This window comes from Rissa tridactyla, chromosome 1, assembly GCF_028500815.1.
Source record: "Rissa tridactyla isolate bRisTri1 chromosome 1, bRisTri1.patW.cur.20221130, whole genome shotgun sequence".
NCBI classification, from domain to species: domain Eukaryota; kingdom Metazoa; phylum Chordata; class Aves; order Charadriiformes; family Laridae; genus Rissa; species Rissa tridactyla.
The window spans coordinates 21,992,030-22,009,632 of record NC_071466.1 but is presented as its reverse complement, the minus strand read 5'-3'; the positions used below and the strand labels follow the sequence as shown (position 1 = coordinate 22,009,632).

Genomic DNA, 17,603 nt, shown 5'->3' with positions numbered 1-17,603 from the left:
TTTATTTTGTTTTTATTTTCCTTCTATATCTTTTCTGAGAGTTATCTATTCATCAACCCTAGCGTTTTATGCTCAGGTATGTGGTGGCTCCAATCTACTGTCAACTTTTACATCTCTAACAAAAGTTTTTAACATTTCTGAGGGGCACCTAGTTATCAGGTCCACAGACTCATGTTGTTACACTATCATGTGGCACAGCTGTTTCTGCAACCACATACACAGCCAGACAAAAGTTGATCCAGCTGACAGAGACTTTTCCTGCTGGAGTCCTTTTCAGCCAGACCAGTTCCCCAAAACAAAAATCTCTGTGCAACAACACTAACAGCTGTGCCTGAACATAACAAGGTTGGTGCTACAGCTCTGAAATTCAGTGTAGAGATCATTTTAGGATAGTAGAGACATGCTGATAGCCACAGACTGAACTGCACTACCCTGACAGCAAATACTGTGTCAAACACTCCAAAATGCACATGCTAACTGACAAGGAAGCAAGCAGCAACAGACTGAATATTAAAGCATGTGTACATCCACTGGTCACCATCAGGAAGGTATCTGAAACTTGTAAGGCTTTAAGCAAACCTAACATACTACATTAAGGCCACAATGACACAACTATTTCACCAGTCTACCAGCTTCATACACAAATCACGCTAGTGAGTTCAACATAATTGCTTGCACACTTTGGGCTAAATTCAAGTGCAAGTATTCACAACACCAAAGTAAAACAAGGGTCTTAAAATACTATGAAGTTAATTATAAATATTAACAAAGAGTTTGAATAACAATTAACACTAACCCATCAATATATTTATATTGCTGTTTTTTCAGAACACAAGTAAGAGCTTTCAGGAACAGGATAATAAGTTTTGGTCCACAAGTCTCACTATCCATTGTCTGGGTACCACCATTACAAAAGCCTGAGATGTCATTGCTTCAGCCTAGAGACACTACCCCAGAAGTCATTTTCCAGTACGTTTGGAGCTGCTTGAAATTTCATTCTTTGCCCAGATTTTCAAAGCAGTTGTACAGATTAAAGACATTAGCTTACTAAAAGTCATTATGTAACACCAAAATGTGTTTGTCACAGATTTCAGGAAATTTAAGAGAAAAGCATACGCACACAAAGACCTGTAACTAAGAACAGTAAAAAGGCAAGATCTACATAGTAAAAGAAATAGTTTTGAAGCAGTTGAGTCAGTAAGTCTTGGTTTTATTTAAAAGAAAAACTATTTACGTGCTACCTAAAGCTTACTGAAAACATGCAAACTTCAGTATCTCCTGAGCATCTTAACTGCACTGCAGCCACCAGGGTTAGGTGTGAATGCTGACACCTGGTTTCCAACTGATGTTTCCAGGAACATTTCAATACCTTTACTTAACACCACCTCTTCCTTGGGTCTTCCTACTCAACCAGTGCAAAGAATTGCTCCCCCTGTATACATGAACAGAACGAAAATTCAGGGTCCATCTCAAACTTTATTCTATTCAGGGTCAATCTTGAATGCAAGTGTATGCACATCATTTTCAAGATGACTCTTGGGGGATAAGCAGCACTTGACACAGCAAGTCATGGCAAATCATCATGTTGACCATATGTAAGTTTTAGGGCAGTCATACTGACATGTATCTCCCCAACCCCCTTATACACACACTTTCAATGTATTTCATGACTGTTTAATCATAAAAAGGTGCTGATCAGCAAGAACCCAGCACCACTTCTAGCCTTAAAAGCCATTCTGTGTAACGTGGTAAACAGTAAATTTTATCTCCCTACTACTCAAGCAGCAACGTGTTGCTTAAGGATATCCTTTATTATAAATGGAATAGGAAGGTGAAACAAGAAAAAGAACCAAAGGACCCACAGAAGAAGTTATATCTAAATGCTTATCTATTACTTATAGCCAAATGCATACCTATTTCCAGGAAAGCAGGTAACACTAGACCACAGCAAGAGACTTGAAAGATGACCTAAGTGGAAAGGGAGCAGTACAGTAACAGTAGAGAAACACTATGCTGAAGACATGAGAATAGGAAAAAGGCAAGTAAAACACTGTGAAGTAAAAATAAGTGGCAGAAAGTGCATGCAAAGACGCCAAGGTGTCATTTAACATATCTTAGTTTTAAAAAAATGTAATGCTTAGTAGGAAAAAAATACATACAGAATGGCTAGATCAGAAACAGACGTGAGAATAGTAGAATTATTTAGATGTCTGGACTGGGCAATGGAATACAGACCAGTAATAAATGTCAGTGGGTAACAGCACGCATTTCAAAAATATGCCTTCCTCTTCTTCCACAGGGACCAATGAAGATTAATTGATAATTCAAATCTATGAAGTCCCTATGTTTTGCTAGCATTCAAGAAGTTAAATAGAGACAGCAATACGCAAAATGTATTTAAAACAGCATTTAATTATTACAGGTTCTAGGAAGCAGGGTTGGAATTTAACAGATGTATTACAGCAAATGCTACAAATTTAACATAGATACTAATGAGAAAAGGCTCTGTAACTAAGCAAATATTCTACTTCTCTTTCACAAGAGGTATAGTTGCATTGGCCACACTTTCGATATAACTGTATCAAGACTAGTGACTATATTAACCTGTAAGAACCTAATCTACACAAATGCACATAGCATGGGCAACAAACGGGATGAGTTGGAAGCCACTGGGCAGCAGGACAGCTATGATGTAGTTGCCATCACAGAAACGTCATGGGATGACTGTCACAACTAGAATGCTGTGATGAAAGGCTATAAGCTCTTCAGAAGGGATAGGCAAGGGAGGAGAGGTGGGGGTGTGTCTCTGTACATTAGGGAGTGTTTTGATTGTATAGAGCTACATTCCAGCGATGATAAAGTCGAGTGTTTATGGGTAAGGTTGAAGGGGAAGGCAAATAAGGGAGATCTTGTGCTGGGAATATGCTACAGGCCGCCTGGCCAGGATGAGGAGACAGACAAAGTATTCTATAAGCGGCTGGCTGAAGTCTCGCAATCGCCAGCCCTTGTTCTGGTTGGGGACTTCAACCTGCCAGGTATCTGCTGGAAATATAACACAGCGGAGAGCAGGCAGGCTAGGAGGTTCCTCGAGTGCATGGAAGATAACTTCCTGACACAACTGGTAGGGGAGCCTACCAGGGGAGGTGCCTTGCTAGACCTAGTGTTCACAAACAGAGAAGGACTAGTGGGAGGTGTGGTGGTCGGAGGTCGTCTTGGGTTTAGTGATCATGAAATGGTCAAGTTTTCAATTCATAGCTATGTAAGGAGGGGAGTTAGCAAAACCTCCACCTTGGACTTCCAGAGGGCAGACTTTGACTTGTTCAGAACGCTGGTTGAGAGAGTCCCTTGGGAGATAGTCCTGAAGGGCAAAGGGGTCCAGGAAGGCCGGATGCTCTTCAAGAAGGAAATCTTAAAGGCCCAGGAGCAGGCTGTCCCCAAGCGTCGCAAGTCTAAAGGGCGGGGAAAATGGCCAGTCTGGATGAATAAGGAACTTCTGATGGGACTTAGGAATAAAAGGAGGGTTTACCACCTTTGGAAGAAGGGACAGGCCACTCAGGAGGAGTACAGAGATCTCGTTAGGTTACACAGAGAGAAAATCAGGAAGGCAAAAGCCCAGCTAGAGCTCAACTTGGCCACTAACATTAAGGATGACAAAAAAAGCTTTTATAAATACATCAACAAAAAGAGAGCCAGGGAGAATCTCCATCCCTTACTGGATGCTGGGGGGAAAGTTGCAACCAAGGACAAGGAGAAAGCTGAGATACTTAATGCCTTCTTTGCCTCCATCTTCAATAGTCAGACCAGCTATCCCCAGGGTGCTCAGCCTCCTGAGCTGGAAGATAAGGATGGAGAGCAGAACAACCCACCCACAATCCAGGAGGAAGTAGTCAATGATCTGCTTCTGCACCTAGACGCACATAAGTCTATGGGGCTGCATGGGATTCACCCAAGAGTACTCAGGGAGCTGGCGGGAGAGCTCACCAAGCCTCTCTCCATCATTTATCAACAGTCTTGGTCAACAGGGGAGGTACCAGATGACTGGAGGGTGGCTAATGTGACGCCCATCTACAAGAAGGGTCGGAAGGAGGATCTGGGGAACTACAGGCCTGTCAGCCTGACCTCAATACCAGGAAAGATCACAGAGAGGATCATCTTGAGTGAGCTCTCAACGGCAAGTGCAGGGCAGCCAAGGGATCAGGGCCAGCCAGCATGGGTTTAGGAAGGGGAGGCCCTGCCTAACCAACCTCATCTCTGTGACCATGTGACCTGCCTTCTGGATGCGGGGAAGGCTGTGGATGTTGTCTGTCTGGACTTTGGGAAGGCCTTTGACACCGTCCCCCACAGCATTCTCCTGGAGAAGGTGGCGAATCACAGCATAGACAAGTGTACTCTTCATTGCGTTAAAAACTGGCTGGATGGCCATGCCCAGAGAGTTGTGATTAATGGGGTGAAATCCTCTTGGCGGCCAGTCACCAGTGGTGTCCCTCAGGGTTCAGTTTTGGGGTTAGTTTTGTTGAATATCTTTATCAATGATCTGGATGAGGGGATTGAGTGCACCCTCAGTAAGTTTGCAGACGACACCAAACTAGGTGGGAGTGTTGATCTGCTTGAGGGTAGGAAGGCTCTACAGAGGAACCTGGACACGCTGGATCGATGGGCCAAGGCCAACTGCATGAGGTTTAATAAGGCCAAGTGCCGGGTCCTGCCTTTCGGTCACAACAACCCCAAGCAATGCTACAGGCTTGGGGAAGAGTGGCTGGAAAGCTGCCCGGCAGAAAAGGACCTGGGGGTGCTGGTGGATGGACAGCTTAACATGAGCCAGCAGTGTGCCCAGGTGGCCAAGGCGGCCAGCAGCATTCTGGCTTGTATCAGGAATAGCGTGGCCAGCAGGAGTAGGGAAGTAATCGTGCCTCTGTACTCGGCACTGGTGAGGCCTCACCTCAAGTACTGTGTCCAGTTCTGGGCCCCTCTGTACAAGAGGGACACTGAAGTGCTGGAGCGTGTCCAGAGGAGAGCTACCAGGCTGGTGAGGGGTCTGGAGACCAGGTCACATGAGGAGAGGCTGAGGGAGCTGGGCATGTTTAGCTTGGAGAAGAGGAGGCTGAGGGGAGACCTCATTGCCCTCTACAACTACCTGAAAGGAGGTTGGAGAGAGGTGGGGGTTGGCCTCTTCTCCCAAGTGAATAATGACAGGACCAGAGGAAATGGTCTGAAGTTGCGTCAGGGGAGGTTTAGATTAGATATGAGGAAGAATTACTTTACTGACAGAGTGGTCAGGCACTGGAACAGCCTGCCCTGGGAGGTGGTTGAGTCACCATCCCTAGAGGTATTTAAGAAACATCTAGATGTGGCACTTCAGGGCATGCTCTAGTGGCAGAGATTGTAGGTTGTTTGGTTGGACTTGATGATCTTAAGGGTCCTTTCCAACCATGAAGATTCTGTGATATACATAAGTAGCAGACAATCTTTCAAATTTGTGAAGTTAGAAGAAATTAGGGTATAGCCAATAATAAACAAACCAATCAAATCTGAAAAAACAAGTAGAGACAGAAAAGAGGAAGAGAAATCTCAAATGCAAGAGGATAAGCTCTACTAGATCTAATGCATCCTGTAGAACTGCACATTCAAAACCAGACCAATTTATTAACTACAGTAATGTTGATTCTGTTAAGAAGTTAACCTTCCCTTTAAAAATATTTTTTTTTTTAAAAAATAAGCCAGTCTATTTAAGGTAATATTAAGAAGCTGTTTTTAAACAGTATGCGATGCATTTACATTTTATTAATAATTTTACCCAAACAGCACAAATTCTTATTTTTGTGTTAAGGGGGAAAAGAAAGTCTTCAAATTAACTTACAGCAAAGCACTGTATATCAATAGACAGAATCTTCCTGGTGACTATATGATGTCAGACTTAAGTTAAACACTGCAAGTTTAACAGAACAGCTGACATTGGAAGGGACCTCTGGATATCACCTTATCAAATGCACCCCAGCTCAAGGCAGTGACAAATTACAAATGAAATCCATCTTTGAAGTTAAATCAGGTTGTTAGGGTCACATCCAACACAGTTTTGAATATGTATAAGAATACAGATTTCCCCACCTCTCTGGACACCCTCTTCCAATGTTTGACTATCTTAGCCATTCAGAATTTTCCTTGTTGTAACTTATGCCCATTACCTGCCAGCCTATCAATGTGCATCTCTGAGAAGAGCCTGGCTTTATCTTCTCTATACTTTCTCATTAATTACTTGAAGACAGCACTAACATCTGTCTCCAGAGCCTCTTTAGACTGAACACACCAACCCCTCTCAGCTTTTCCTTTGTTATGTACTCCAGCCCTCGAAGCACTCTGGTGGCCCTCCACTGGACTTCACTCCAGTATATCAGTATCTTTATTATAACAGGGTCTACCCAAAACTGGACTAAACACTGTAGATGTCATCTCCCAAGTATCCAACAGCAGGGAAGGATCACTTCCCTCAAAGTGCTGGCTACGGTCTTGCTTAATTCAGCCCAGTATGCCGTTTCCATTCATCCTTGCAAGGGTACATTGCTCATGTTCAACTCCACCCCTAACGGTGCCCAGCCTGTACTATTCCCACACATTTTGGAAATGAAGATGCTTCACTAATTCCCAACAGTTATTTTAATGTTATTCTTCATTACTGCTTCCTTTTGGGTTTTTTTGAATTTTTATTTTAAGGTAGTATTTAGTCTACACTCACGTATGTACAGCTCATGAAAAAAGTAACTCTGCTGGCACACACTGTTTCTCAGTGCCTGATTGACAAATCTTTTTTACTAATGCTTTTAAAAATCCTTTCTTTTTACTATTGCATGTGCTTAGAAAGACGAAAAACTGTCATGTCATAGTTTGTAAATCAACAAGTTTGTAGACAGATCATTTTCCTTGTCTTTAACAATAACTAACATCACCTAGTAGTCTCAACCAAATTTTTCATCCCTGAGAAATACCTGAGTATCAGCTAACAACCTGGTATTTTTGGCCCAGCATGGAAAAGCTTCTTCAACACAATTTACCTGCAGTGATTAGCATTCAATGCATGTCATAATTCAGAACAAAGAAAAACAAATTTAAGAGAGTACGTGAATACTATGCTACATATAGGAGGGAAAGCCATGTAGGCTATGACAAAGTATATAGCCAGTGAAGCTACAGTGTAACAAAGGAAAGAAAATCTTAACACCACAACCAAAAATGAGATAAAAAAGGAAGGGGAAGAAAAGAAAAAACAACCACTAAATATTTCAAGTTCTATGCTGAGGTAAAGTTGACAGGAAGTGGGATCCAAGGCAAGAATGGATATGGTCAGCAAGACAAGTCTGATAGCTTTTCACAGCTGCACTCGCTCACTGGCTGTAAGTTACATTAAGCAATCAAGACTTCCGTTTATGGATCTAGCTTTAAAAAGTAAAAGGTAGCCTTATTTTTAAACAACATGACATGGTTCTGAATTCCCATTCCTTTCCCCCACTTTTTCCAGCACAACTCTCTCTCCCTTTCTCACTAGCTGCTCACAGGCACCAGCAGCCAGTCCGCCATGGCAAATAACGTGGTAGAAAGCTGAAATACAAAAAAATCAGAGCAAGCATCCAACACCTACACAGCTCCCCTGAAAAAAAGTTTCATTGTGATGATTCATGGAGCTAAACTGACTCCAAAAAAAAAAAAAAACCAAACCAGAAAAGGCAGTGTTGGTAGAAAGAAGAGAGGACAATGACAACCCTAAGTTAGACTGGTTTAAATGGTCATGCAACCAACCATATATACTTATTTGAATTTAACCCCGTTACAAATACACTATGTAACATTTGTTCTAAGCCAATATTTAATCTTTTGAGTCCAAATCTGCAACTGGAATAAAGACCTGCAGAACAAAGTATATTCCAACCTTTAAAAAAAAAAAAAAACCACACACCGAAAAACATATTTGACTTTGCTAGCATGGAGCTTTTCAAATCCTCTTTAAACTTTTACCTAAAAAGAAGAAAGTGATGCCTCAGTAAGTTATTCCAACTCTTAGTTATCCTACATACTGTTCTCTGTCTGAATTTGTATTGCTCAGGCAATAATCAGCACCCCAAAATTAAGCTTCTAACACTGGGGGGGTGGGGGAGCACCCTATTACCTAATATGTTACTGGGTGATTAGTCTCTCCTTAACTAGAATTAAGCTGCACCCTAAACTAGTCTCTTTTAATTGAGGAATAGACTAAGTTTCTAAAGTCTGTTAATAGAAAGCATGTTTTCCACTCCTCCTTGAGTTACTCTTATAGATCTTCTCCGAACTCTGGATCCAATTCTTTTTAATTATTAAAAAAATGCTGGACTTAGTCCAGCTCATAACTGCTGTACTATACACAATATTAGTCAGACCATCTCAGTAATTCTGTCAAATCTTTGGACAGAAGTATACATAATCATGGCCAAACACAGTGACAATGGCAACAATTCCAAGATATATCCAACATTTGTGTCCGATAAGAAACAAACAAACAACCTTTATTGCACTCTCCATTTTCTGCCATTTCTAAATTACAATTTATTTTATTATAAATATCATAGAGAACTTCTTACCTGACCTTTCTAGATACTATTTGGCTTCTTTCATGAGGCAACATCTACCAAAATAAAACCTCACCTTCTGAATGAAGATTTTTCAAGAATAACACAACCACAAGCAAAACAAAATAAACAAAACCATCCAAAACCCATGAACACAAAAATACTAGATATTAACTCAAAAGATGGCTGGTAAATTCTTCCAGCTTAGTAAGGGTTCTTGATTAATATACTAACCTATATATGTTTATCAATTCTTGCTCAAATAAAATCATTAAATGATTTCAGGTATAACAGAACACTAGGACTTCTTTTCCTTTCCACACACACATAAAAAAAACAATAAAATAAAAAAAGACATTGATACCACACCCATATATTGCAACTCTTATCACAGGCTCCCGGGAGCCAAAGCTGCACATTATGCTAGCCACCGTACAAACACAGAATAAGACTGTTCAAAGAGCAAACAAGCTAAACATAAGGGACAACAGATGGAGAGAGACAAAAAGGAGAATACAAGGCAACGGCACCACCATAAACAACAGTTAGAATTAGTTCTTGTTCTAAGGATAGTGCATTTGAGTCCCAGAGTGATAAAAAGATGGTGGTATGGTTTTAGTAGGCTTTGTTTCATAAAGTTAGCTTCTTTTGCATTACAAGCTTGCAACTGTTTTAAACGGTGCAAGCAAGGAACTTCTCCAAGCATGAGGAGCATCACAGGAGAATGAACAAGTGTTTAACTGCCCATGATGTCACCTTCTAAACAACACTTAAAATCTCATTAACAACAAGAAAAGAGATAGATAATACCCTTCACAGCTAAAATCCAACTTTAAATTAATGGCAAGTAACCTGTTACTTTTACAGCCATAGAACACAAGATGCAAAAATGCCGGACAGTCAGAGCAGAAGATGAGTCCTCAGTTTAGAATCCTCTCATTTGGGATTCTAAATCTGTATCAACAGAGCAGGATCACTTTTACCACAACCGTAAGAAAACATGTTACCACAAGATAGAGAGATCAAAGGCAAGCTATGAGATTTAGTCATGTGATTTAACACAACTGTGTAACGAACACTTAATTGCTTATTAACAATTAAGAGACAGCTTACTATGTGGAAGAGATCTACAGTCTGTTAGATGAATAGCCATGTGCTTTGTTTAAAACAAGGGCCAGATTACAGACTTAAAGCAAAGATCTCATGACAGCGCTGTCCACAAGTCACAGACAGCACAGAGAGTTTCCAAAGGATCACCTTTGCGATAGTAGCCTGAGCTAAAGGTCAGACATCCACAAGGAGAAGTCAGAAGCACAAGCTAAGATTTAGCTGCTATAGAAGGCAGCCAGCCTGGAAGAGAGCGACTTGAAGGTCATCCATACAGAGATGATAGCTGAGTCCATCAATGAGATTAACAAAACTACTTTTAGAGAAATTTGACGCAATACTAGGGGTAAATGCCAAACTGTAGAGGTCTTATAGGATCTAAAGAAAAGGAACTCCAGAAAGAAGTAAGGTTTTGACCAAGGTTAAACTTTGGGGGGGGGGGGGGGGGGGGGGGCGCGGAGGCGGGGAAAGAAAAAAGGATAGTTGCATCATGAATGTGCTTTTGTTTAAAGTTCAGTACGGTTATATTGCACAGAGGAGCCCAAAGGAATACAAGATGCCAATATGTTTCCAACAAAAGTCTGCAGGAGGAAAACAAACAGGTCCATGTTTCTAAGAGTGACTATGAGCTTTAACAGGCCTAAATTAGAAAATCATGCACATAGTTATTTTATGGGTTATGCCCAATTTTACGATCTTCTCCCAATGCCATCTTTCACAACAAAAGAATTGAGGAAACTTCATGTAGAAACTGATAAAAACTCTTCCATAATGCCCCTGTCCTCACCTAACGATGAATCCCTGACACCCTCATCAGACTATTCTCCAGTGACTGATGGTGAAAAGGGCAGAGAAGAAAGTTAAGGTGAAGGTAGCTCCAAAAAGCTTGAGAAACACTGAGGAAGATGGAGTGCTTAAGCATTAGGACAAACGTACAAAGCGTAAATACCATCCCAATACAGAACAGTTTGAAAAATACAGTGGTTACAATCAAGTCACTGGAGACTCCCAGTTGACCAGAAAACTGAATCTTTGTTGATTTTATTTATGTTGGATTAATAAAATATGAATTTGTTGTCTGTATTATAACCATTGATTAAAATAATTTTGTTCTGATAGCAAACTGGAGTAAGAAAACAACGTCCATCATTGACATGTCCAATCCATAAGATACTCCATGTGAAGGCATAAGAATCCCTCGGTGGACGCTTATGATGCAACGTGTCTATAAAGCACAGTTGTTGATCTCATCTATTGCAACTGTTGATGTCTTCATCCATACAGACATACAATCAGATTTTTTTGTGTGTGAATCCTACTGAACTATACTGGCACAGAGTTTCACAGGATAAATACAAGTTTAGTCTTAAAATTGCTAATTTATGGAAGCTCACAGAAGACAAAAGACTTTAATTGCCAAAATAATTTAAGTATAAATAAGTGATGTTGAAATCATAGAATCGTTTAGGTTGAAGAGATCCTTAAGATCATCAAGTCCAGCCCTTAACCTAACAATGCCAACTCCACCACTGAACCATGTCCCTCAGCACCACATCTACATATCTTTTAAATACCTCCAGGGATGGTGACTCAGCCACTTCCCTGGGCAGCCTCTTCTAATGCTTGGCAACACTTTCAGTGAAGAAATTTTTTTTAATATCCAATCTAAACTTCCCCTGATGCAACGTGAGGCTGTTTCCTCTTCTCCTATCACTTGTTACTTGGGAGAAGAGACCGATCCCCACCTCACTACAACCTCCTTTCAAGTAGTTGTAGAGAGCGATGATAAGGTCTCCCCGCAGCCTCCTGTTCTCCAGGCTAAACAACCCCCAGCTCCCTTAGCCACTCCTCACAGGACTTGTTCTCTAAACCCTTCACCAGCTTCGTTGCTCTTCTTTGGACCTGCTCCAACACCTCAATGTCTTGTAGTGAGGGCCCCAAAACTGAACACAGTATACAAGGTACAGCCTCACCAGTGCTGAGTAGAGGGGGACAATCACTTCCCTAGTCCTGCTGGCCACACTATCTCTGATACAGGCCAGGATGCTATTGGCCTTCCTGGCCACCTGCACATACTGACAACTCATATTCAGCCAAGCCAACCACAGCAGCAGTGAATGCTCCTCAGCCATCTCAGTGGGGGTAAAGAATGAAGATACACACAGCAACAAAGATGCAAGGCTTGTTGATACAGTGGAAACCACAGAAGCACTTGAGAGAAAAGGAATCAGGGCTTCTCACCCAAGAAAGGCAACATGATCAATGACACAACTGAAGTGCAACTACACCAACACACGCAGCATGGGAAACAAACGGGAGGAGCTGGAAGCCATTGTACTGGTGGAAAACTATGATTTAAAATCAATATAGTCAAAGCGTTAACTGAAGAGGACATACCATGCAACCTCATTCCAGAAGTCTCACACTGCTCCTTTTTACCTAAAATTTCTCTTAGAAGTACAAAACACTACCTGACAAACTTACAAATCTTGGTCTAAAATTAAGACTTTTAATACTAGCATCTAAATGGAGCAGATCATTCATATACCAATTTAACATCTACTGACAGCCATATTTGCCAGCAGCACGTACGGTAGGCTACAAGCATGGAAGAAAAGCTAAGTTTCCTCTGAACTCTAACCTCTCAGAAACCCAGTTATCCTCCTGGAGCGTTCACCTAGTAAGATCAAATCACTGAAACAAAGTGAAAAAGAAGTTGCAAAAAAAGCACTTTCAACCCTTGAGTTAAACTCAACAATTTCAGCAGACAACGAAACTCCTGTAGCATACAGGGCTTTAAGAGCCTCATGAGGCAAGCACTACCTCAAACTTCACAAAAGGGACAGCTTGCTAGTCTTTTGAACTCTTCAGAACTTCAAATTTCAATCCCCTTCCACAGTTAAGTTCACTATTACTGGTGATTTACATGTCTTCTGGAAAAAAGAAATAGTTGTCCACAAACAGTGGATTTTCCATTAATAACAATACTTGACATAAATTCTTCACAGAACGCCTCAGTCTGCTTTCGCTGCAGAGTGCATCAATCGGTTGCAAACTCCAACACAAGATAACACAACTACAGTAATTCTGCATTTAGTCCTCAAAAGCAAAATGAAAGCTACTGTAACAATGCAAGGCTGTTCATGATGCTGCTGAACAAAAACACACAGAAAAAAAAGGAAAGAAAAGAAAGCCAGCAAAAATCTGAATGAGGTTGTACCAGTTTTGGTCCCACATCCCTCTATATACTTGAACAAGCTCTGCAGAAGACAAACTTGCTTTCATTTTTTCACTGGCATTTGTACATTCTTGCTGATGCAAATCCCTCTTAGCATATTATTCTAGGGTAAGCAACAGTAGAATGCAATCATATATTTGAGGTCAAAGAGGATTAATAACTATAAAACAATACAGCAAATTTATTAGATACTCTACTTAAGACAGTCTTTCATTAAAACAAGTTATTTAACTACCTAATTTTGTCCCACCATCACCTTCATTTCACAAATTGTGGCTGAGGAGTTTAGTTCCTAGAGCTGACTTTGCAGCACTAAGCACCGAATACATTCCGTCATGCAACAGCATGGCCTATCACGTGCCACAGGATACGCTTTTTACCTCCAGTCATGTGCTAGAAAAAAGGCTGTACCACCACAGTTGGAGGACAATGTGCCATCTACTAGGATGCTTTTGTCCAAGATGTTAGAGTAATTCATAAACCGGCTGTCAAGTCCTTATTGAGGTTTACTGAATCTTAGCTATACAGCTGTTCTTGGCAGTACTGTCATCTTTTCATAGGCAGCCACACAAAGCTGCAATAATTTTTTCAAACCAGCTTCAAAACACAACATCCTTTTTCACTCCTTTCCAACCCAACAGCCTCCCTCCTTCCAAAGTGTTATTTGCCTTGACCACTCTTAGAAGTAACTTTTTTAACATGAAGAAGCATCAGAAAAAGCAGAACAGCTGTTAAGACTGGAATGTGTAATGCATCAGTAGTACAATTAGATGGTAGCCTTACATCCAAGACATGGTAAGAGTTTCAAAATTCTAATTGAAATTTTAAAATTATAGTAGTAAGTCAAGGTTTAGAGCAGGCCACTTCATTAATATAAGAGGCCATAACAAACTCTTAGCATCTTTCATGAGGCTGGCAATTTCAGAAGCTCAGAATAAATGCGAATCTGATGCTTTCCTCCTAAGCAGTGAGGTTTTACAGAGAACCACGGACTCTTTGTATATGCAAGCCACAAAAAAAGTGACAAAGAAAGTTGCAAGCTAGGCAAATCTGGGAAATTTACCATGTAGAATGGCAAGGAAGGGGCGGGGGGGTGGGATGGAGAAGAAAATATTTGGATACAGGCGGTGGGGAAGAAGACTTACCCCACCTGAACCCCCCCACACCGGAGCGCGGCCCCGGAGCGCAGGGCGGGCGCTGCCTTTGTGTTCTGCTCCGCGGCCGCCCGTCGCCCCCCGCACCCGGCGGCGCGTCCCGCGCGGCCCCTAGCGGCGGACGCAGCCCGGCTCCGGCCTCCCGCACCTCTCCCACGCCGAGCCCGCACCGCCCTCCTCCGCCGCGCCACTCGGACACCTCCGAATCCCCCGCGCAGCACAAAAAAAATAATCCCCATTACTAAAAGGGGCACAAACCAGAGTCGAGTTACCCCCCAATCCTACCGACAGGGACATCGGCCTCTCCTCAGCCGACCTAACACCCAACAGAGATCACAATCTGCTATGAAAAGCCCACGCAGCCAAAACACTCGCTATTAAGAAACTGTGGGTCTCCCCAGTGACCTCCAGCTTTTTGGGGAAGGGGCAAAGCAGACGGCTCAGAAGCCCCGCCAAGGCGCACAAACCGCCAAGGGCGCCCAACAAAACCACCCAAGCAAACCCGCGGGTGTTCAGAACCAGTCCGAAGGCACAAAGGAGAGACACTGGATGGAGTACACTCTCCAAACCGCTGGGTTATTTTATTCCTTTTCCTAGCTTCAAGATACGCAGGACACGAGATTGGGAGGAAAAAATAATTTAAAGATGGCTAAAGGCGTCTCGTCACGGATGTCAATACACGCTCCAAAACTCTAGAGGGCACCCGAAATCTGCCCTCCCCCTCCCTCCCGAGCCGAGTAAGGCCAGCAGCGGCAGCAGCCCGTCGTCTGCTTGCCGGAGTTGGTATTGCAGGAGCGATGTCTGCAGCAGCAGCGCCCACCCCGAGGAGGAGCCGCCTCACAGCCATTACTGGGGCTTCGCCCCAGGGCAGCAGCTGCTGGACCCAGGAATTCCCCCACCCAACCATGGAGGCCCCTCCTTCTACCCCTGCCCCCCGAGAATACAAGGGGGTAGGGGGTGGGTCAAGCCCTCACTGAGCAGGTCTGAAATAGATACGTAAATAGCACTCACAATGGAGCTCTCTCTCCTTGTTGGTCTCTGCCAAGGCTGCACCAAACTGGGCTGGAGCCCTAAGGGAAAGACATGGGGTTAACGTGGGGCAGCGAGGAGCAGGCAGCGCCCCCAGGCAGAGGTTCCTCCGCCTGGCCAGGGCTGGTACCGCCTGCATCACCCACCACTTCCCTTTAATCCCAACCCTTTAAATAAATAAATAAATAAATAATATTTATTGCCCTCCCCGGGGGCGGCGGGGTACACCTCCAGCACACCCACGCCGCCTGCCCCCGCTGAAGGAAACGGGGGGACAAGGAGCCGCCCCGGGCGCTGCTGCACCGGGGGGGAGCTTCTCCGCCCGAGCGCTGGAGGGGGTAGGGGGAGAAAAGCAGCGGCGGCACCCACGGCGGGGAGCAAATATTACCTGCTAACTTGCCTAAGCAGCCCTGAACCGGCACCCCGGGGGGTCGCGGGGCCCTCAGAGGCGGCGCCTCAGCGCCGGGCCAGCGCCTCGGCCCCCCGCACGCTGCCGCGGCAGTTGCCCCCGGTCTCGGGTTTGCCCCCCTGCAGCCGGCCGGCAGCACTGCCGCCTCCTGTCCGTGTCCGCCATTAGAGAGACCCAGCCAAACAATACGGGAGGGGAGCAGCGACGGCGGCAGGATCCGCGCCGGGCAGGGGAGGGAGGCACCCGCGGGGAGGGGGGGTGGCGAGGGCGGTGGGTGGGGGGAGGCACCGGGGCAGAACAACAGCCGAGGGCCCGGCGGGGAAGGGAGGGAGGGAGTTAAAATAGGAGGCGCTAAAACAGACCCGGCCCTTCCCCCAAATGCCCCTGCCCCCCCCCCCCCCCCCCCCCCTCAGGGCTGGCCCTGGGCGCCCCCCCCGTTTACCCCCCGTCGCCCACCTCCGAGCCACGATGGTTATCCGCGGGGCTGCCCCCGCTGCTGCCCGCGCCCCCCTCCGCCGCCGCCAGAGGTGGCGGCGCAGCGGCGACACCGTGGGGTACTTAAGCCCGGGTAGCCAGGCGGCACGGCGGCTGCTCTCCCATCCCCAACCCGGGGGGGCAGTTCCGCGCCGCCAACCACCCGCCAGCCCGCCCCTGAGGCGCAGCACCCCGCACCCCCACCTTACCCGGCTCCCCACCTCTCGCAGGCACGGACACCCCCCCCCCTTTCCCTCCCCGGAGGACGCACGCACTCTGCGCTACTCCTCCGGCGTCTCAACTCTAACTCGGTCCAGTCCCGGGCGAAGCGCAGCTGCTGGCGAAGGGGAGGAGGAACCGGGCCAAGCGAGCTCGGGGGAGATCCGCCTCCCCGCCCCGCCATTGGCTCCCCCAGAGGGCGGGCTCTGGCGCCGGGCTCGCGGAGTGGCTGGACCGCCCATCCATCAGAGCCGCCCGCAGCCGGTTGACCCTATAAACTGCCAATCTTCCTCCTGGCCATGCCTGGGGTTCTTCCCACTTTGATCCATCAGGTTTGAGGAACCCGGATCGTTCGTTGCCCACCGGCTCGTTACCCGTGCCCGAGGGCTGCACTTCCGCCCGGCTCTTTGACAGTAGCAACTTGGAGAAGTTTGCGCTGCCGCCGGGTCCCGGCTGTGCTCCGGCTGCCGGCGGGGAGGTTGCGCTGCCCATCCCAGCCTTGCGCCCGGTCCCCGGTGGGCGCCACAGCCCCGGCCGTGGGGAGCGGGCTCACCTCTCCTTCTTCGCCCCTAGCCGCCAAGCGGTAGGGTATGGTGGGACCCCGCCGAGAGGTGCCACCCTGCTCCTTTTCTCCCAGCAGGGCTTTGAACCTGGGGCCATTTCCATGAGGGACGGAGCGTGGATAATGGCAGCGCTCCCCCAGGGGACAGCGAGGGAGCGCACGTATCCCCGGGAGGGCGCCTCCCCGGCAGCCTGTCCCGCCGAGCGGCGCTTCCTCGCCGCCCTCACCCCGGGACGCCCTCCTGCCCCCACCCGCTGCGGGGGAGGGCGCCATGTCAGCCGCCGACATGGCTCCTGGAGGAGCTGCTGGTGGTGGTGGTGGTGGTGGTAGCCGTGGTGGCGTCCTCCATTTTGTCGAGAGCTGCTGTGGGGAGCTTGGGACCAATTCGAACCAACGTGAGGCGCAGCGGGGCTTCCATTTGAGGCGCCTCTGCCCGGCTCCCCGCGGGAAGAGGAGCCGGGTGCCCCCCGGGCAGTGCCGCGGGGTGGGCAGGAGCGCTGCGGGCGGCGACGGCGGCCAGGCGCCGGGAGCCAAGCTCTCCGCCCGCCCTCCGCCAAAATGGAGGATGCGCACTTCCCTTGCGCGGCTCCTTCCCCCCGCGCTGGTCATGGCACTCAACGCCCGCTCCTTCGAGGACCTGGCCAGCCCAGCCTCCCGCCTTGCGCGCTGGTCGCGCTCTGCCCCATGTACTCATCCTCCTCCGCCCAGAAGAGGGAGAGAGAGCGAGCGAACACCCGCCCTGCCTCCTCCAGTCAACCAGGCGGAGCGGTGTCCCCTGGAGCGAGCCGTGCGCAAGGAGCCGGGTTCAAGCCGCTGGCGC

At 46.4% G+C, this 17,603-nt stretch overlaps 1 protein-coding gene across 1 annotated transcript in view; it reads right to left on the bottom strand.

The window, feature by feature from the left end:
* ZMYM2 (zinc finger MYM-type containing 2) overlaps positions 1 to 16,369 on the bottom strand; it is a 93,917-nt gene extending 77,548 nt beyond the window's left edge. Inside the window, exons 1-2 of the mRNA XM_054223735.1 lie at positions 16,278 to 16,369; positions 15,102 to 15,160 (exon numbers count right to left, since the gene is read on the bottom strand). The gene's annotated coding sequence lies outside the window, so the exon portion shown is untranslated. The remainder of the gene's footprint in view (positions 1 to 15,101; positions 15,161 to 16,277) is intronic.
* Positions 16,370 to 17,603: the final 1,234 nt, after the last annotated feature.